Consider the following 22,594-nt stretch of genomic DNA (forward strand, 5'->3'; position numbering starts at 1 on the left):
CCAGACTTGGACAGATTCTAGTATTAAGCCTTAGACAGCTATATCTGGAGTTATAGAACCCCAAAAGGGGTGTTATTTAACATTCTAGAAAGCTTATAAAAAGCACTGCAACTCTCTTATTGTCACCAAGAGGTGATTCACAAGTTATCTTAGTCAAAAAGGCACAACATAGCAGTATTGTCCAGAACACAAGCTAAATCTGACAGGGTACTAGTAAAATCTATAACTCTCAGATCTATTGTCCCTAAAATCATGAAATTTTAGGAAAAGCAGATGATAAGGTTATCGACAACTTGGTATTAAACACATTCACAGAAACATAATTATCACCATGAAATCATCCTCACAACAGAAACTGTGCATGCAGCCATTTCCAGCACATATGTAACCAAGTTCTTCACTTGGTTTCAACAACAGATCACATATGTACTACTAATTACATGGCTCTCAAACCACAACTAGTCTAATAAATTAGCATTATTCATAGCTAAATGAAAATCATATTAACATATCTTCAAAACATGGAGGTTACAAAGTGATGCTTATCTCTCATTTTCATTTACTGGACACTCGTTTACCGAAGTAGCAAACATGAGCAACCATCATAAAGAAAGGTAACCTGCCCCAAGGTGATTTTGGGGGCTGCTCTTCACCGCACATAAACATCCTCAACATCCACGCCATGATCATCTCATCCAAAGTAGAGCTAAGCAAAGATTATTGACTTGCATAAGCAACATAATTATTAGTTGATTATATTAACATGAGAGCACTCATATATGTCTTTCAAAGCTTAAAAACCAACATCAACATAGTTCAGCCACCTCTGTACCTTAACGCAAGCAAGAAAGTACCACATGAATCATATAAATCTTTTCCAACATCTCTTACTAGCTCTAAAGTTAATTCTTAAACCTATATAATTAAAATCAAGGTGGTGTGGCAAACATCTCATTTGAAGCTGAGATTTTTATGTGTGACAGAGGTTATCAAGATAAGACTACTTTACAATTTTACATGCTCAGATTTTATAATTATTATTACAATCAAAACAAGTTTTACATGCAAAAAGGCATGTGAGAGCAAGATAAATCTATAACTCAACATTTTCTGTAAACACATGCCATATTAAGGTTCCATAGTCACAACAACATCATACGAAGATAGTGGAACCACATTTTATATTTTACACACTTAGATTATTATAAACCATTTATTAAACACTAAACAAGTAAATCCATAACTTTGTCATACTGCATCCAATGAACATGAAACTTTTACCACAGATCAAGCATATCATGAATAGCTTAGCATAAAAACTTTCACAGCAATTGAAGAACAGAAACTATAGTATGAATTTAACAATAAAAAAGCATAGATGTACATTTATAGCAAAAAACTTTGCACTAACACATGCCATAATATAGGCTGCTACTGCAATAGATCTACTCACGAGGATTCCAAACATCTTTATTGGCTATTTTACGATTTGTGTACCAAATTACTATGTATTTTCAAGTTTCAGCCACATTATGCATAAAGCAAAAAGGATCAACAGGTAAAGGAAAAACACATTTGCATCAAGAACCCTGTAGATTTCACAAACAAAGCACAGACCAAAGATACTAATTCACATGAGTCTAGGTTTTCGCATCTGGAACCGAGCAAAAAAGTTTCTATTTCCTTTTTCACCCTTCTCCTTTTCATCTCTACGCAGAAGCAGAGGACCGGCTTGGGGCCGGCCGGCTCACGTGGCCATGGTGAGTCACCAGCGGTGGAAAACGGCGTGGGACAGCAGAGTGCTCGGCCTCACCCACGGCAAGGCCTAGCTCGGCGGGGCATGGCTAGTGGTTAGCTAGCCACGCACGCAAGGGACAAGGAGCACCGGCTATGGCAACGGTGGCGGCGGTTTGAGCTCAGGCTAGGGTTCCATCAATGAGCGTGAGGTGGGGAAAGGGCAGCGGAGCTGCTAGCAATGAGCATTGGCACAAGGGTGGCTGAGGCGAGGAAACACGGGCGGCGGTCGTGGGGCTTTGACGGTGACCATGGCAGACATGGCTCTGCGCGGCAGCAATGCGAGGGTGAGAGTGAGTGAATGCGAGAGGGAGCGAAGAGGTCGTGCGGCGCTTCTCATCCTGTTGTCAGCCGTAGTGTGGGCCTAGCCCTGGTGTACGAAAGCCGCGAGGCGGCCAAGGGCTGTGGCCGGTCGGCCACTGCAATGGCGAGCTCTAGTTCGAAATCAACGGAGCTCACAATACCACCTCAAAAATAAAAATGAAACTCCATATTCTCCCTTCATATCACTCAAATTGGTTAGTGATTTGTTCAACCAATTGCACTATGTGATAGAGCTACACGAGTACTACAACATTGCTTAAAGAATCTTGGTCAAATTCTAACTGGTTTACGAGATATTAATTCCCAAACCCTTCATATCTCTCAAATCGGTTAGTTGATGTGTTCAGTCAATTGCACCGTGTGATAGAGCTACACGAGTACTACAATATTGCTTAAAGAATCTTGGTCAAATTCTAACTGGTTTATGAGATATTAATTCCCAAAGAATGCTACATGGAAACTAAAAATTGACGAAATTCAGTCCCAAACTTGGCTGATTTCTGGGAACCTAAAAACAGCAGTAGGTTCCATTTTGGGAGGCTCTTTTTGGCTAGGTTAGGCACAAATCTACGTCAAGATCATTAACAAAGTTTGTTCTACTCCACCAGAACAACAACTTTTATTTAAGGTTCAACTCCATGCAAGAACTCTATGGCACAGATCAACTCACGTCAAACTAGCATCTTGAAAAAGGTTACTTCTAGATCATTAACACTTAGAAGCATTTTAGGCTAAAAGATCAATATAAACCCTAGCTCATTTTTTATCCTAAGTAGTTCTAGGTTGGTTAGGTGACCAAACAGCACTCACTTGTATTATCAAACATGATCATCAAGCATACCCATGGATAAATTAAGCATTTCGTGAGAGTGAAACATAAACAAGTAAATGCATTCCACACGCTCATGATTATGAAATGAATGGATGATGGCTTATGCTCATGCAATGCAAGTGCAATATGCAAGCTTAACACCTAGGGTGTTACAATAAGTAAGTATGAAAATTGAGTTGGAGCAGTGGGATGGCACGTACTGCTCTCAATGTAATTTGGGGCGGTTCATACATTAGAACTGCAATTTTGGCAACATATATATATATATATATATATATATATATATATATATATATATATATATATATATATATATTAGGTAATGTCAATTTCGGCTATCAACCATCAGGTTAATTTGGCAAACAAAATTAGAGTTTCTAAAGTGCCCTGAAATCTTGGCTATCAATGTCTCAGTGCATGATACAGTGGTTCCCTAGCTGAGTGGAAAACATCACTCCTGGTACAGTACCACACGTCTGGCGGAGTGTCCTCTTCCATTAGTCTATTCGCAGTGGATGTTGGGTCTAGCAGTGATGTTGATGAGCACCGTCGTCCAAGTGTTCACGTCGTCAGTGTAAAATGAACCTGGTATTTCAGTGCCCGCGGCAAAAAAATCCCAAATTTTCCATTCCTGCCCCCTGCAAGCCGCTCTCCGCCCGATGAGTCACCGTCGTCCCTGCCAGTCGCTGCCGTTCATCGGCGGTCTGCCACTGGCTTCCCCCTACCCCACCGTTCATAGGCGTCCCAACTGTCAGCTTGCCCCCACTCTACCGTTCGCTATCGGCCCATCCCCCGGCTTCCCCCCACTCCACCATTCGCTAGCGGCAGTCGAGCTCGCTATCCGTTTTCCTGGCCGTCGAATCCCACCTCTCCAGCTGCTGTTTCCTGCAGATCTGAGGTAAATAAACTTTGGATTGGCCAGGGCCAGTTGCAGAATAGTGGGTGAAGCGTGAGCCATCAATTATTCTTGTATGTTGATTAAGCGAAATCATCAGCCTAGGGGTAGATTCTTATATCTTTTCCTCATTGTGTCTGCATTCCATTTATTTAGGACTAGAAGTTAAAGATAACATATTATAGAACTCGATTTGCATGTAGAACTATCATATGGGTAGATCCGTCGCAGCTTTACCATTTATATGTACTCCCTCCGTCCACAAAAGGATGCACTTCTCGCTTTTCAAGAAGTCAAGCCATTTGAACTTTGACTAAATTTATATAAAAAGTACAAACAATAATGATATAAAATAAGTACCATTAGATTAATTATATAATATATTTTCATAATAAATTTATGTTGACACATAAATGCTAATACTATTTACTGTAAACTTGGTCAAACTTGAGCTATATTGACCGTCATGGATCCCATAATTGCATTCTTTCTAGACGGAGGTAGTACTCATCTGGAGCTTGGGCATCTGGTGTTGAACAAGGTTGCTTTATTTGTGTAGGTGAAAAACGACTTGTAGAGCACCTTCATCGCAAGGTTCGTCATCACCTGTTAAGTTCTTATTTTAGTTATGTGTACCCATATTTGAACGTTGTCGGTGGTACCTTGCTAGGTAGCATCAAGTCATTTTTTGCTAAGTTTTGAATTGAATGGCTTGACGAAATTGTGTTTTGTTAGGACTTTTAAAAGGATGGCTTCTGTTGGACGATTGACACGGCAAATGGTCGCCAATCGATGATGGACTGGTCGGACTAATTCGGGGAACTAGCCTCCGAATGTAGTAGCAGGGCCTGAGGAAAACGGTGGGGTAATCCATCTTTGTATTTCCATACATGAGACAACTTTGATATATATATATATATACCACAATCTTATAGCCGGAGTATTTGATCTATCTATATACATATATATGTGTGTGTGTGTGTGCGCGCGCGCGCGTGCAGGAGGCACCTCCCACCGAGAGTAACACAACAACCACAGCAGATAGGTCGGCTAGGTGCCAGGCTAAGCGAGGGCCGAGCAAGTTGCCCACCTTGCCCAGTGGCGCTAAACATGTGATCACCTTGGTGGATCCGGCTAGAGAACCCATTGAGCCAGTTGGTGTCATGGGGCCATACAGACGACCATCGGGGTGTTAATGAAGGACATCATACCCATCAATTACATGTACTGGCATAAAAAGGATAACGAATGGGTGGTTCCATCTAGTCTGATGGAACTTTGCTGGCAGAAGCTGAAGGACCTGTTTGAGTTTCCTGTTGGATTTGATGAAGAGGTTACAAAGGAGAGGGCATTCTTTATCATGGGCAACTCATTCAAGTATTTTAGGTGCTACCTGAACAAAAACAATGTAAAGAAGGGCATCGAGCCAGAATGGCGTAAATACCCACATCAGCAAGAGTATTGGTGTGATTTCGTGAGTTGGAAGGAATCAGATGAGGTGAAGGAATAGAGTGAGGAAAATATGATCAACTCCCACAAAAATAGGATGCCGCATTGCACTGGCTCGCATGGCTATGCGAGGAAAATCCGAGATTGGGAATGGGAGGAGGACCTGACCCAGAGCGGTGTTATGGTCTGTACATCTGATTAGGATCCTCACTCTGTAAGGTTCCTTCTTGGGAGGGGGTTACCTTCAACCCAGATGGTTCCCTAAGTTATCGAGATGCTGCAGCAGAGGAACTGGCACAAAGGGTGAAGGCGGTCCACGAGGAAGTTGCTAATGGTACTTTCAAGCCTAATAGGGAGAATGATCAGCTGACCTAGGCACTAGGAAACAAAAGCATCCTGGTCATACACGAGGGTTCAGACTAATTCCATGGGAGCTTTCCTTCCTGTCGGTGCAGAAAGTGACCAACTAGTGAATATTTGTAGTTTTGCTGTACATTGTGATCGGAGGCGGCCTAGCACTCAATGAGGCATACATTCTTAATACAAACTCTAGCTCCAGACTATATAAAGTTGTACCCTATTTGTAGTTTTGTAGTTTTGCTGTTCAGATCGAGGCGTGATATAAACTCTCATCCTCCTTCGAGGGAAACTTCATCAGCCGAAGTATCCTATTTGTAGTTTTGCTGTACGTTGTGATCGGAGGTGGCCTAGCACTCAATGAGGCATACATTCTTAACCCCTCGGTGGACTGATGACCACGGGCACCCCCCTCGGTCAGAGCCATCCGGTCAGTGACTTTATTCCTGAGCCTAGGTGCTCGAAGTCTGCAGTGGGGTTACAAACAAGAGGGAGAAAGATGGGGTGTACAAGAGGTCCGGTCGGCTCCGACCGGAAGGGCCGAGAGTGACAGGAACTTCGCTATGAGCTAAGTGTTCAAGCGGGTGCTTGAGGTCTGAACCTGGTGGTTCTGTGGTTGTGAGCTATCGATCTAAGGAACTCTGGCCTACTAGAATCAGTCTCCGGTCGGAGGAAGCGCACCCCCCTTTTATAGATGAAGGGGATGGCTTTACAAGTGAGAGAGAAAGGGTGCGTAGGATACCGAGCCTTGTTGTCCATGCCTACCAAGCCTTGTTGCCCACACCGGCGGGTACCAGATAATGGTAGGCGCCTACAACACTGTTGATGTCACTGTAGAATGTCAGATGCATACGGGAGGTCGTGCTGCCTTCTTCAGGGATGGTGGACGTTGGTACCTACAAATACTGTTCGATGCCTAGAGGCATGTGAGGAGTCTCACTATGTTTACCCGGTACGGTAAATCCTGGCGCCCATACCGCTATCGATGCCCAGAGGCACGTATGGGAGTTTTAGCGTCCCCTACAATACTATAGAGGGAGATGTCGGCGCCTACAATACTGTTTGTGTCAGGTGGCTATAGAGTATTGTTCCATGCAGGGTATGGTCCCTGGACAGTGGTTTTGACTTGTGAGCCTTGCCTTGCCTTTCTCCGCACGTCTTCTGGTTCCTACCGAGCGGGCATCCCTGGTCGGATGGCCCTAGTCGGCTTTGGTTGCACCGGTCGGAGAAGAGCGATGAGCAGGGTCCTTACGTACCCCGGTCAGAGAGACGCGGGTCGGGGTCAGAAGTAAGGCTCGGGGCAGGCCTTTCGATTGGAGAGGCCATCTGAAGACGGCTAGAGCCCGAATCGAGCACTCCGGTCGGATAGGTGGGCTGAAGTAGCCGACGAGCGGGCGTTGCTCCTCTTGTGCCTGGCCTTCTGGTCGGTTGCTGAACCGCCCCTTTGCCCTATTGTTTTTAGACTCTTGGGCCGAGCCTTGGCATAGAAGCCGGTCCTCGAGGGACCCCGAGTTTATGAACCCGACAGGAGCCCCCGAGCCCCCGGGCGATTCGAGTAGAATCATCCATGGGATTTTTGTCTTGTCGACGGGTGCGCGCGAGCGCACCCGCGGGTGTAGCCCCCGAGGCCCCGGGCGGTTCGGGTGGAACCGTCTAGGCGGTTTTGTTTTAGCGGGCGTGTGTGCGTGTTTTTAGTCTGAGATGGAATTTTGTCAACTAAGGCGTCGTTGTGTAGCCGAGGCATTTTTTTAGTTTGTTTTGAGAGATTGGGTAAGAGGGAGCTTGTGGATTCCGACATCGGTGCGCGTCGTGGGATCGAGCGAGGGAGTCAGTTAATAGTTTTGGATGAGACAGAGCTCACTGATCCTGGCGTCGATGCGCGCCGTGGGATCGAGTGAGGGAGTTAGTTCGGTCGTGAGAGAGCTCACTGATCCTGGCGTCGATGCATGCCGTGGGATCGGGTGAGGGAGTTAGTTTAGACAAACCCTGGCATCGGTGCGTGCCGTGGTTTCTAAATAGTTAGTTTAGGGGTCGGACGAGACCGAGACTGTGGGTCCTAGCATCGGTGCGCGCCGTGGGACTGAGCAGGTCGGAGTCGTGGATCCCGACCTCAGCGCATCCTAGGCGGCCGAGGTAGTTAGTTTAGTTAGTTTTCACGTGAGTTCGGAGTCGCGGTCCCTGGATTTTTGGAGCGCAGTCGGAAGTGAAGCCATTATGCGAGTTTGGAGTCGCGGTCCCAAGCCGTAGCCGGATGTCATAGATCCTGTCGACGTGAGTTCAGGGTCGCAGTCCTAGGGTTTTTTGGAGCGCAGTCGGAAGTAAAGCTGTTACACGAGTTCGGAGTCGCGGTCCCAAGCCGTAGCCAGATGTCATAGATCCTGTCGACGTGAGTTTGGGGTCACGGTCCTAGGGTTTTTTGGAGCGCAGACGAAGCATAGTTAGTTAGTTAAAGATCGAACGAGGCGATGCTCGTGGATCCTAGCGTCGGTGCGCACCGTGGGACCGGGCGAGTCGTAGTCGTGGATCTAGCGAGTTCGAGGTCACTTCCTTGGCGTTTGTCTTGAGCCCCCGAGCCCTGTCAGGCCTTCATGGGGGTCGATGTGAGTTGTGTGCGTTACCCCCATCCGGTTCCTCACAAACCGGAGGGTCTGAGTTTTGTCGCTTGTCCCGATCGCTCGGGCTCAAAGACTAGCTCGGTGAGTTCGCTAACGGGTGTGATCAAGCAGAATCTGGGTCCGTCGTTTGTGACAGGGTCGGCATAGCCCTCTTGTGACATTCCACAACTCCTTTACCTGCAACCCGGTAGATGCCTAGGTCGTTCCGGAGACCGACCCAGGTGGCCTAATGGCCTCCCCTCGATGGAGATTCTGTGGGCCTGACGAGAGGTTCAGGATCGAACGAGAAGGTTGAGATGACCCGGTCTACCGGACCAGGCTAGGGCCGCACGGTGCTCATCTACGGTTTTCTCCCCTGGCTCTGTTGTTTGCTCATGTCGAATGAGGCAACCGCCGCTTCGTGACGCAACACGTGCGATGCTTAGTTCCCGAGCCCCCGGGCGGTTCGGGGTCCAAATCGTCCGGGAGGCACGGGCATATGGAATGAATGTGCGTATGGATGTATGAAATGATTGTAAAGAAATAGAGGGGGTTGATAGTGCTCACTTTGATGGCTTAAGTGACGGGGTTCGGAGAGCTTCAGTCGGAAATGTCCGACCGGGACCTGCGCTCGTCAATCGTGGGTGAGCCCTTGTGTGAACAATTTTTGTATTGATGAACGCATGCTCACCTTGATGACCTGAGTGACGGGGTTCGGAGAGCTTCAGTTGGAAAAGTCCGACCGGGACCCACGCTGGTCGTTCATGATGGTGTTGGCATGGCCTACACGGGGCGTCCCTTCGCTTCCTACCCGTTGTGCTTGACGAAGCTGAGGGAGCGGAACCGATCGAATCCCTTGTGATCGCAGTAGTATTTGCAGTAGTAGAAAATGTAAAAGTTAAGTTTGTGGGGGAGCCCCCGTGTAAACGTTTCTGTGTGCTTAACGGTTATAATGGTATTTTTGTTTTCTGTGATGGAGTCACTCCGTTCAGGGAAGCTTGTTCCCTTTCGTTCCTTTGCTTTTCCTTAGCATAACTTTGTTTTTTATTTCTTTCTTTCTCGTACCTGCCTGTTTGTCCCGTAGGCTGCAACCGGGGCATGGCCCGTGAGGCTCGGCCGCTCGTAACCTTAGGAAAAGGCGGGTGCGATCAGTCGGAATGTTTTAAAGCAAAGCTACGTAAGGTAAATTAAAGGAATGAACCACCCCTTTGCTAGGGTAGGAAGGAGTTTTCTCCACACGACAGTAAACAAAACAGAGAGGTAGTAGTTAAGCATAATGATAGTAGTGTACTCTAGTGGAGCCCTCGAGCGCCCCAGGCCAAAAAGTGTTTGGGTCGGGGTGCTTTTGCAAGAGCATATATTAAGTAAGTAATGGTAAGACTGAAACTTAGGGGAAGAAAAAACGACATAGTTGTTCCAAGGTGTTCGGAGAGAGCGTCGTTGTTGTTGTCCTTTCAGTCGGTAGGCGTCCAGTTGGATCATTTCATCCTTCAGTCGTCTGGAACCTTGCCCGCTGTGCCCCTTCTTTGGTTGCTGCTTCTTCGCCTATGGCCCTGCGCCTCTCGTCGTCAAAACGACGCAGGCGTTGCTTGGTGGGCTTTGAGCCCGGAATAAGGCGTAGTGCGTGCTTGGCGACCTCCCATGGTATCCCCGGCATGTCAGAACGCTGCCATGCAAAGACATCGCGATTGTCACACAGGAAGTCGATGAGCTCGCATTCCTATTTGGCCAGGAGCTGGGTTCTGATTTGCACCATTTTGGCTAGGTTGGTGGGGTCGACACCGACCGCCTTGGTTTCCTCGAGCGGGCGGAAGGCCATCGAGGAGGTCAGTTTGTTGCAGTCTGGGACTGTTGGGGTTGATGACTCCCCGAGCTACAGGAGCTCGGACGAGTTGACGACCGCCGTGGCGAGCTCGTAGCGCTCGCGGTCGCACGCGAAGGCGTGCGAAAAGGCGCTACTTACGGTGATGACGCCGTTTGGTCCTGGCATCTTCAACTTGAGGTAGGTGTAGTTGGGGATTGCCATGAATCTTGCGTAGCATGGCCGCCCCAAGATGGCGTGGTAGGACCCCGAAAATTCCACCACCTCGAAGGTGAGGACCTCCGAGCGGAAGTTGGCCCGACCGCCGAACGTGACGGGCATATCGATCTATCCGAGTGGGTATGCCTGTGCTCCCGAGATTACCCCATGGAAGGGGGAGCCTGCCAGGCGGAGCTCTGGCCGGGGGATGCGCATGGCATCGAAGGTGTCGATGTATAGGATGTTGAGGGCGCTGCCCCCGTCCATCAGCACCTTGGTGAGGCGCTTCTTGCGGATGATGGGGTCGACGACGAGCGGGTAGCGTCCTGGTGTCGCAATGTGGGAGGGATGGTCCCTCTGATCGAAGGTGATCGGCGATTCCGACCAGCTGAGGAAGGAGGGGACGGCCGTCTCGGCGACGCATGCCTCTCGATAGCGGATCTTGTGTTGGCGCTTGGACCAGACGACGTCGGATCCGTCGAAGATCATGATGCACTCGTCGGGCTTAGGGAAGCCGTCTCCGTCCTTGCCTGTCGTGCCCCCCTTCTTGGCTGCCGCCTCTTTGCCGTCTCCCTCCTTTGGCCCGCCGGCCTATTAGAGGAAGCATTTGAGGAGCTCGTATTCCTTGTAGAGGTGCTTGACAGGGTAGACATGGTTGGTGCATGGACCATCCATGAGTTTGTTGAAGTGGTCAGGCAGTCCCTGTTGGGGCTGCTTGGCCGTGCGATCGGTCGCGGCGACCAGCGCGGAGCTGTCCGACCGGCGTTGATCTTTTTTGTTTTTCTTGACCCTCTGTGTGGAGGGGCCTTCGTCTGGGTCCGTGTGCTTGGCTTTGACCTCGTGCTGGCCTCTACTGAAGATGCTCCAACCACCTCCTCGCCAGAGGCATGGTTGGTGGCGACGTCGAGTAGGTCACGGGTGGTACGAGGTTTCAAGCAACCAAGCTTGTGGATCAGGGACTCGCAGTTCGTCCCGAAGAGGAACGCGTTGATGACATATGTGTCGACGATATTGGGGAGGGAGTTGCATCGCTGGGAGAACCTACGGATGTAATCCCGCAGAGACTTGTTGGGCTCCTGTTGATCTCTTGAGGTCCTAGGAGTTTCCCAGGCGGACGTACGTCCCCTAGAAATTCCCAACGAAGACCCTCTTGAGGTCCACCCAGTTGCGGATGCTGTCGTGCGGAAGGAATTCAAGCCATGCCTGAACATGTTTCCCCACGCAAATGGGAAGGTATTGAATGATAAAATAGTCATTATCCACTCCTCCGGCCCGATAGGCGAGCCAGAAGTCTTCAAGCCAAATGCCTAGGTTGGTCTCCCCAATGTATTTGGTGATGTTGGTGGGCGGCCAGAAATGCTGTGGGAACGGTGCTCTTCAGATACGCCGGCTGAAGGCCCGTGGCCCCGGGCCCTCAGGGCTGGGGCTCCGGTCGTCTGGTCAGCGACCGCGCCTAGGGCGCGTTTCACCAGTTCCCTCGATGGATTGGCCGGGGTCCGTGTCGCCTGCTGCCGTACAGTGGACATTGTTATCATGTCGAGCCCGACGCCGGTTGTTGATGATGCTGTGAGCGTCCTGGTACGGATCGGGCCGCTCGTGTACCGGTGGTTGGTGTGGAGCAGGCTCTAGGTCGGACCGTGGCATGACTGTCGCACCCCGAGCCGGACCTGACGGCTGTGGCGGCGAGCGAATGGAGCAATCCGTCTGGTGCGTCCTCGTCCCCCCACTGAGGAGAGAGGGCATGGGTCGGAGTCACGACGCGGAGCTTTTCGCCTGTTGGATGGCGGCGGCTTCTACTAGAACCCGGAGGTTCCGGTAGACTACCCGCTCCTGGGGGTCGACAGGCTAGGGAACGCCGCGTAGAAGCATTGCCGCAGCGGCGATGTTCTGGCCAGCCCGGGCGAATTGAGGGAGATCGTTCCCCTTGTTCATGATGTCATGTTGGACCTGACGGGCGTGACCCCGGGCGCTGCCCACCGGGCCATGCGCATGGGGCGCAACGGACTGTACTGACGGCGCCGGCGCAGGTGGCGGCTAGTTCTACCGTCATTGTCGTAATTCCTCAGCATGTGCTTGTGCAGACGTGAGGGCCCCCGCACGTGGGTCTGGAGGGGTGTGAGTTTGCGCAGACTCCGCAACCACCGGTGGCTGTCCCGGAGCGTCCGCCATAGCGCACTCCCGGGACGGACGGTGGCGGGGCGCCACGTCACCGATGCTGGAACCGTCGCTCTCGCCCTCACCATCCGGGAGTTCGTGGGAAATGGCAGGAACGCAGCCTGCCATTCCCACGAACTCAAACGTGAGGGGGATGGTGCCAGCATCCTTCGGAGCCCCCGAGCATATGCGTCCGCGGAGGACGCGAGGCCATAGGGGAACCGATCGTACGGTGTTTGTGGCGTGGGCGGTACATTCCCTCCGAGTGATTGGTGGGAGATAGTAAATAAAGAGCGAATAGTAGTACGCATATTACTTACAGTGAGGTTTGAGTAGAGAGTTTTCTCGGAATGAAGCGCAGATGCCACGTCGTCGAGGTCGCGCGTCCCGGAGTCGATGGAGGACGTTTCCCCGACAGGTGCCGGATCGCGAGTCTCCTCGCGAAGGTGGAGTACGCCGAGTCGGTCGACGACAAAGTCCAGGCTTCCAAAGAGGAAGGCCTGGGATGGCTCGAAGACAGGTGGAACCCACATCCCGGCGGGCGAGAGTGCGGGAAACTCCAACGAGCCGAAGCGAATCGCATCGCCCGAGCCCGCCACGGCGGTGGTGGTAGAAAAATGGGTCATCCGATGACCAAAAAAGTGTTGAACATACAACGTCTTCCCCACGGACGGCGCCAACTGTCGGTGCAGAAAGTGACCAACTAGTGAATATTTGTAGTTTTGTTGTACGTTGTGATCGGAGGTGGCCTAGCACTCAATGACACAGGATTTATACTGGTTCGGACAACGTGCCCTACGTCCAGTCGGGATCGGTCGGTGACTTTATTCCTGAGCCTAGGTGCTCGAAGTCTGCAGTGGGGTTACAAACGAGAGGGAGAAAGATGGGGTGTATAAAAGGTCCGGTCGGCTCCGACCGAAAGGGCCGAGAGTGATAGGAACTTCGCTATGAGCTAAGTGTTCAAGCGGGTGCTTGAGGTCTGAACCTGGTGGTTCTGTGGTTGTGAGCTATCGATCTAAAGAACTCTAGCCTACTGGAATCGGTCTCCGGTCGGAGGAAGCGCACCCCCCTTTTATAGATGAAGGGAACGGCTTTACAAGTGAGAGAGAAAGGGTGCGTAGGCTACCAAGCCTTGTTGTCCACGCCTACCGAGCCTTGTTGTCCATGCCTACCAAGCCTTGTTTCCCACACCAACGGGTACCAGATAATGGTAGGCGCCTACAACACTATTGATGTCACTGTAGAATGTCAGATGCATATGGGAGGTCGTGCTGCCTTCTTCAGGGACGGTGGACGTTGGTACCTGCAAATACTGTTCGATGCCTAGAGGCATGTGAGGAGTCTCGCTATGTTTACCCGGTACGGTAAATCCTGGCACCCATACCGCTATCGATGCCTAGAGGCACGTGGAGGGCCTTACCGTATGGGAGTTTTAGCGTCCCCTACAATACTGTAGAGGGAGATGTCGGCGCCTACAATATTGTCTGTGCCAGGTGGCTGCAGAGTACTGTTCCGTGCAGGGTATGGTCCCTAGACAGTGGTTTTGACTTGTGAGCCTTGCCTTACCTTTCTCCGCACGTCTTCTGGTTCCTACCGAGCGGGCGTCTCCGGTCGGATAGCCCTAGTCGGCTTTAGTTGCGCTGGTCGGAGAAGAGCGGTGAGCAAGGTCCTTACGTACCCTAGTCGGAGAGACGCGGGGTCGGGGTCGGAAGTAAAGCTCGGGGCAGGCCTTCCGATCGGAGAGGTCGTCCGAAGACGGCTGGAGCCCAAATCGAGCGCTCTGGTCGGATAGGTGGGCTGAAGTAGCCGATGAGCGAACGTTGCTCTTCTTGGGCCTGGCCTTCTGGTCGGTTGCTGGACCGCCCTTTGCCCTGTTGTTTTTAGACTCTTGGGCCAAGCCTTGGCGCAGAAGCCAGTCCCCAAGGGACCTCGGGTTTATGAACCCGACACTTCCCAAATAACATCTCCACGTACAGAAGTTGTATGAGGAGGAATGCCCAAAAAGAATTGGAGATGCAACGTTTGATGGAGGCTGTTCGACAAGAAATGAAAGAAAACAATCAACATTTTCTTCAAGAGCTTGAGGAGAGAATCAAGAACCGTCCTTTGGCAATAGATGAGGATGTTGCGGTCGGGGTCATCAGCCCATACCGGGTATGGAGTAGCTATGGAAGCACATCGCTTCCTCTCGACGACGCATGTCTCACGTTCTACTAGGATTTAGCCCTATCGTGACGCCTATATTAGGTTGCAATATGGCTATTTTGGTTGCAATACGGATCAATTGCATCTATGTATGGTCATTGACAAGTGGTTGCATTTGGAACGGTGCAATAGCTTTTTGCATCCTTTTGATGTGGTGTTGCAATATGATTTTTTTGCAATGCACAAAAAAAACTAACGCAGCCACGATATGGTTGCAAGCATGGATATTGCTACCAGCAGAATGGTTGCGTGAGTTACTGTCGCGACGAAACACGTGGCTGCAATATGACAGTATTGCCATGAATGAACTTGTCGCAAAATAACTTTGTTGCCACTCCATAGTTACGTGGGAATATGGCCATATTGCCATGCAGTGTGCTCTATTGCATCATAGAAATCTTGCAACGTAACAAATTTGGTGGCTAGTCACAATTGTCATGTTCATTTGCTAGTAGTGATAGATGGGAAATACAATGAATCATTGTTGGGAGCAATAGATGGAAAATGCAACAAATCAATGTTGGTGGTAAAAGATAGAAAATGCAATAAAGCATTGTTGGTGCTAATACATAGAAAATACAATGACTCATTGTAGGTGGTAGACATCATGTAGCAACACATAAAGTTCGTGGCAATAATGGATATTGCAACAACAAATGGTGGTTGCATTGTAGTTTGTTGCAACGAGGGCATTTTGGCCAGCGCCTTTTTTTATAGCTAGATATTTAATTGTTATTCCAAAATAATTGTACCATAATTATAGATTTCACCATCACATATAAGAACTCAAACCTTCATTAACTTCAAACATATGTCTCAACCAAAGTAATGACACAATGACCAAAATAATGTTAAAATAAACATGACCACACTAGAATAAAAACTTCATCTCTAACTACAAGTTTGCAACTACATTTGGCATAAAACAGAACTAAATGAATTCGCTTATTGATCTCTTCATGCACCATCAGCACCAACATTCACCAATAAATCTTTCTCTAATTCTTCTAGTTGTCCATCACCAGCTTATAGGCATAAAGCTTTCTCTAAATATTCTAGTTCTCCATGCTTTCCTGCTATTAATGAACATGCATATAATTTATTAATTTAATATAGGAACCTTGGTGATTCAGTACATTGAATAACTAAGCATGTGCATATTTAATTATCGTAGTGACATAGCAAATACAAGGTAAAGTAAGGAAGACCATACAAGAATATCTCATATCATTTGAGATGATAAGACCCTCACTAGTTTGATGAACTTTACTGAATGGTCATACATAGCATATTACCGACCATTTCAAAGACAAATCACATTGGTATTCATAGCTGCTATTTTTTCTTTTGATTGCTGCATCTAAAGGGATCACGTAATCTGAAGAAAAAAAAACTTCTCATAATTAGATGCACCAAGACAGAGGACAATGGAAAGAGCTATGATGCCTGCATTAGATGCACCAGGACAGAGGACAGAGGAAAGAGCTATGATGCCTGCACATATCACATAATCTTTAGGCTACAGAGCTCGAAGAGGAACATGATTGTGGGGGATTGCAATTGCAGACTATACTAAATAAAGGGAATACCATACTTGGAGCAATTCAGCTAGCTGTAGTTGTAAATAAATTCAACTTACCTTTAAACAAAACTGGAATAAATGAGGGCAGTATTTGGATCTTCTTCTAGCATGACCAGGTTAAGAATTTTAACCTCAATACACGGTCCACGTCACCTAGACAAAAGACAAAAAAAAATAGCAAAACAGAAGCACTTAAACAGAAAGAAATTAGCAGAATACTAAATTATATATCTGTTCTACATTGACTAAAATTAAAATAAACGGCCATCCATTACTCGAATGGGAAAGAGTTTACTCCTAGAAATCCTTGAGAAGCAGGATTGTTGCTTTACTGTCACTGTTGTCTCTGACCAAGCACCACCTCAAAGAAAAAGAACAACTCTATACGAGTTTGTGGTTCAGTGATAATTGACCAAGGATCTCAGCTTCACTATTTAAGTTTGATTTCCTGGGATTACAAAATATAAGCTTCTATATTGATTATCACATGTCCGTCTTTTTTCATTGTAAATTTTACTAAAAAGAAAATGAAACGAGTAAAATACTATTATGATGGCATCGATTCATTAAATCAGATACTGAAACTATAGACCTAAGAGACCTACTAGTTTAATTTAGACAGACTACTGCAGCAGCATCTCGTAATCCCAATTGCCATTTATTTTACTGAGAAAATAGTCATGAATCCGATCTCAATTCTAGGGGCAAAATGCCAATGGCAAATAGGTGGGAGTTCCACCAGTAAAAACGGTTAATGCAGATTGATGAGAAGAGAGAATAATACAAAGCGCTTTAGCTAGGTCTATTCGTGGCCTCATCCAGAATAATTTTTTGTCATTCAAATGCTAACTAACAACTAATAGTAGATTTCTAGTATCAGTAGTAATAAAGTCTGTTAGAGAATATATGAGACAGAGGGCACTACTTGGCTAATAACCTGAGTATAGTAATGGCCGGCAGCAACACATCCTGCAGGCAGCACACATCAGGTGAGGCCAGAGCCATATTCTGACTTATCAAGATCGGGAGCTTGTAACTAAAGTAAATTAAAAATTATCATAGCACACATCAGGATGGGGTGTCTTTTGATGTGGCAACGATGACCGGGGCTGGGGAGGCACGGGGTCGATGTGCTCATGGAGGATCTCGCCCTGGCCACAGCGATCTAGGATCGGAGCAGTGCACGGACACTAATCTGTCAGGGCACGAGCCATGGGTGAAAACCGCTAACTTTGATGGCCGCGAGCGGATCTGTAGAGGGACGGTGCCACGCCGCCGGATCTTGTGGTGGACGGGCAGGAGCCGGCAATCGACATCGCATCGGCGTGAGGCCCCGCCACGATGCTCGATGCGTTCCCTTGAGGACAAGTTGAGAGTCCCATGGGTAGGGGCTATGGAGGTGAAGGATCGAGTACCGTGGGGGAGGAGGCGGCGGCGCTGGAGGATCGGCTCCGCATCGACACTCAGAAGATCCGGCTCCTACAATCTCTCACGCAGCAAGTGTAGGCGTACGTACCTGTGGAGGCGCTCGATGGAGGAGAGGAGCTCGGAGACGTAGGGCTGGTAGGCGGCTCCGGCGAGCGGGAGCCCCATGTCAGCGGCGGCGTCAGGGGAGGAGCTCGAATCCAGCGTGGGGCGGTGCCTGGCGTCGAGTCGTGACTCACAGGGCGTGGTACTCGGTGGGGACTGCGTGAGATTAATTATATTGCAAGTTTTTTCACTCTCTCAATCACATCAAATCTTTAACATATGCATGAAGTATTAAATATAGATAAAAAATAACTAATTACATAGTTTGATTGTAAATTACGAGACGAATCTTTTGAGCCTAGTTAGGCCATGATTGGACAATAATTGTCAAATACAAACGAAAATACTACAGTGCCAAATACTGATTCCTAACCCCAATCTAAACAAGAAGGCGTGTTTCAATTACACACAGCTCAGGAGTTTGGCTGCCAAATTTTTTTAGGGGCGCACAGAAACACCAGCCAAATTTCAAAATTTAAATTATATATATGCCCAACCAAATTTCAAAATTTTCTGACAAGATTTTCATGTCATGGTTGAGAAGATTTCCATTTATTTTCTACCACACATGTAAAATACATAGTGTTCCAAAAAACAATTGTTAAATCACTTAAGGAGACAAGCATATGAAATTAAGTTTATATTGTTTTCATGCAAAAAGTGTGTTGATTATTAATCACCTTGAATCTGACTAAGATGAGAGAGTTGACTAGAAACAACAAATTTGTATTTAACATTACATAGAACAAATCGGTCCGTAGAATTCTAAAAAAGTCAACTTTTTAAGTAGACATTAAAAATTAAACATAATATATTATTCTCTCAATTTCAAATTATAACATGTTTTAGCTTTTCTAGATTCACAGTTTTTTTATACACTTAGATATACACTATATCTAGAAGCATACTAAAAATAATATATTGACAAAAATCAAAATGTCTTATAATTTGGGATAAAACGAGTGCTACATCGTCAACACATACATCAAATTTAAATTTAAATTTAAATTATATTTACTTCAAATAAGATTTACAAAATTTATAAAAATGTATTTGAAGTTTCATATAATTTAAGGCTACTTTATAGGTTGTACACCTCAAAACATTTTCTTCATTGTATACATTATATGTACTTCAAATAAGATTTACAAAATTTATAAAAATGTATTGAAGTTTCATATAATTTAAGGCTACTTTATAGGTTGTACACTTCAAAACATTTTTCTTCACTGTATACACTTTAAATTTGTAGAAAATCTTATATATTACCTTGAAATCAACAAAAAAAATATATGGGCCCTTTGTTATGCAAAAATATGTTTTTCTAACAACATTTAGATACTGATTACAATTATTATATGATTACTTGGAGTAAGATAGATGAATTATCCCTTTATTTTCTCTATTTCTAGGATATCGGCCCATAGTTAAATGTCTGATCCCAAATATATATTTTTGAATTTTATTAGATGGTAACCTAAAATTCAATTTGAAATTACTTTTGATAAGCATACAAAAATCCATTTAAATTGTTGAAAATAGCAAATTCTCAATCTCCTTACCTACCCTCATCCTCTCTCTCCTCTCTCAAATGTCAATAATTTCCCTCACCCTCCCTCCCTCGCAGATCCGCAATGAGAACGCGACCATGTCAAGATCAATCACGTGCTTGACTAGTGGCGGATCTGGCGGCGTGGCTCGGTGGTGTGTTTCCACTATGGACGACGAGATTCACGATGGGTAGCGACATCCACGACGGCGGCAGAGTTGGCAGCGCGGCTTGGACCAACTGTAACACCTCGGGTGTTTAAATATTAAAATCTGACATGTCATCATATGCATTGCAAAGCATTTGGACATATTGAAAACTTGGATATGCAATTACTAAAACAAGTTTACTTTATGTTGTATGTGTTGAATTGTGTTGTTTGAATCAAGTTTGAAATACTTGTATTGTTTTGAAATTTCGAAAACCCTGATTTTCAGCATTTAAATCCTACCCTGAAAATCCATTTCAAAACCTAAGCATATTTTGGGGTTGAGCCCAAAAGCAAAAGTGTAGAGCTTGACAAGTTATACAAAGTTTGTTTTTGGAGTTTTTCAAGTTGTTTAGAAAAATTTCGAGTAATTCAAAAAGGCGTAATTCGTTAAATTTCCCTATTCAAATTCAAAAGTTCATTTCAAAATCTAGACCGAATTAGGAGATGGTTATAGAAGCAAAGTTGTAGAACATTTGATTTTGAACAACTTTTGTTTTTGGAGATTTTTGAGTTGTTATGAAAATTTGAGAGTAATTTGTGAATTTTGGGCAAATGGCATTTCTGTAAATTGAGTGAACAGTGTCCACCGCCGAAGCTACATTGCCGGCGAGCTTCGGTTGGCTTCCAGTCGCATGCGTGGCCGTCTGGGCGTCGCGCTGGCGCGGTGAAGGCCACGACGCAGCTTCCTTGAGTTTCCTGGCCATCCTTTTTAGCCTGAGCCGCCATCGTCGTTGCCCTTCTCCCTTGCTCTGTTTTCCCGTCGCCGCTGCTCCACTCCGGCGAGCTCGTGCCATCGTTGTCGTGCTCCACCATCGCTGATAAGCTAGTCCCAGCTCCGCCTTAACCTTACGCGTCCATCCGTCCCACCAATTCAGTTTATCTCCACCAGAAACTCGCTGTCCACGTCTTTCTTCTTCGCAGCCGGTGACCTTCCTATCGCAAGCGCATCTCCGTGGCCAGCGCCCTTCGGTGAGCTGCTGTCCTTGCTCTGTGTACCTATGGCTTCGTCTCGATACTGTGGTGCTTACTCCATAGTTGGTTGTTCATTTTGACCACTGCAGTCGCCGGTACACCATCACCGACGACGTTTTGCTCCGCCGTGTTCGCGCTGATCGTTGAACCCCCTTGCTGTTGCTCCTCCGGCTCGGTCTTTGGCTCCAACGCGTTCGAGGTGAGCTCCTGATGCTTCCTGTGTCCTTTGTTTAATCACTACCGCACTGGTGTCACTGGCGTAGCATGGCCGTGCCGTCGTGTCCGCCATGGCCGCCGTGGTGCTTGGTCCAGTTAGTGTCGAGGCTCGTTTGTGCCACCAATCGGAGCGTTGTGGTGTAGGGGACGTGGTAGTGCTTTCACCATCACCGTTAGTCTCACCGGCGGCGAGAATTCACCGGTCAGAGCCGTCGCTGCCGTGGTCAACGTCGGAGGTTGAAGATGACAAGTGGGACCCGGGTGTCAGTGACTCAGCGTTCAAATGGATTTTTCTATTTTCAGATTTAAATGAATAGTGTCTGTTTTTGTTATTTTTGTGTAGATTTATTTAGAGCTCCAAAAATTATAAAAATTTTTGTGTGACTTCTCTGTGATGTATAGTATTTAAGAAAAATATGAAATTATGTTTTTCAGTACTTTTTGAATGTGATCAAAATTGCTCAATTTATTAATAAATGGATTTCCATGATTTTTCTAGGCTTATTTATTTATCCAAAAATTATGAAATTTGTTTTGCCACTTAGTTATCATGTAATGAACATGTACTAAAATTTTGAGCTCAATTAGAATAAGTTGATTTATTTCATAATTTTGAATTAAATAATTAATTCATAAAAGTGAATAGTAACCTTTAATGATTTAGGTTTTTGTTTGGACTTTTGGGTTGAGTGATGACCTTGGGTCATTTGTTGATAATGATCCTTGACAATTGATGTATGTGTTACGAAAAAGATTTAGTTTGCTTGACTTGCAACTGTACCGCGAAGGAAAGTTGTATTCAAAATTCTTAATTTTTGTATCCAGCATCGAGCATCATGTTTCGTATTCTGCATCATGTTAAACACGGCATTGTTATTACGTGTAGTGAACGAAGGTGAACACGTGGTAGTTAATCAAGTTGATGAGGAGGTTAATCCGTCTGTTGAGGTCGGATCGAATCCTTGTGAAACGTCGCAGGAATCGGATTTTTCCATCAACGAAGGCAAGCCCCGGATGCATACAACCCTACCTTGTGTTTTATAAATTAATTTCACTTTTGCTTTCCGTTACTGCATTAAGTGAATAGGAGTTAAGTAAGAGCCTAATTGGTGCATTACCAACCTTGTTATTCCATATTTACCATATTACCAGTTTTAAACTCGTATATGCCTAGGTTTGCTTAGCTATGCGTAGAACGATGAAAGTCGGGTGACTACCTGCCACCTGCAAGTTTTAAATGGAACCTTGGTTACTTATGTTATCATGTGATATGGGAATGTGGAGTAATAATTCTAGACCGGGCAGACTCGGTGTGTGTGAGCCACAAGACATGGAGGTCTTGTGAGCGGGGTCTTTCCGCCTATGTCGATTAAGGCACGTCCGTTGTTGAATTGCATGAGGTGAGAATTTGTAGTACTAACCACATACTCTGGTAAGCCTGAACTTGGCAATTCTATTACGAGAATGGCTACTCGCGCACTGGGAGTGGAGAGATGGCGAGAATAGCGTGTACCCACGTGGCCAAGGGCTGGAATGGTGGAGTACTGTATTCTCGGGTGGCGCTGACCCGTTCTTGTTTTAGAGGATCCGAGGGTAGGTTGGTATATGTAGGTCAGGGACCTGCATATGTCGTGTGGTCTGGAATCCCCAGCTGGGTTGTTTAATCGGTTCGAATCGTCGTTGCTCCTCGGTTAAGGAGACTCAACTCACTGTTCATCATCGTAGTATTAATAACTGGAACTTGAATAAGGCTTGTGAAGGTGTTGGATATGAAGTTTCATGATCTCAGTACGGATCGTGTCAGCTTTGTATATAATTCTTAAGAAATTTTCTTTATAAAGAATGTTGTTAAAAGAGCTTTTATGCAAAAGAACTTTGATCATTGTTAAAGCTATACCTTGAATCCCTGA

At 46.6% G+C, this 22,594-nt stretch overlaps 1 long non-coding RNA gene across 3 annotated transcripts; it reads right to left on the minus strand.

Annotated features, from left to right (window-relative positions):
* Positions 1–15,396: 15,396 nt before the first annotated feature.
* LOC136482142 (uncharacterized) lies at positions 15,397–17,869 on the minus strand. 3 transcript variants are annotated; one of them, XR_010764981.1, is made up of 3 exons: positions 17,723–17,869; positions 16,264–16,359; positions 15,397–15,697 (listed from the first exon to the last, which is right to left on the minus strand). It is a non-coding gene; the product is annotated as an uncharacterized lncRNA (long non-coding RNA). The 3 variants fall into 3 exon arrangements; XR_010764979.1 differs by having other exon boundaries at positions 15,397–15,700; XR_010764980.1 differs by having other exon boundaries at positions 15,397–15,700; positions 17,144–17,869.
* Positions 17,870–22,594: the final 4,725 nt, after the last annotated feature.

This window comes from Miscanthus floridulus, chromosome 9 (assembly GCF_019320115.1).
Source record: "Miscanthus floridulus cultivar M001 chromosome 9, ASM1932011v1, whole genome shotgun sequence".
Taxonomy (NCBI): domain Eukaryota; kingdom Viridiplantae; phylum Streptophyta; class Magnoliopsida; order Poales; family Poaceae; genus Miscanthus; species Miscanthus floridulus.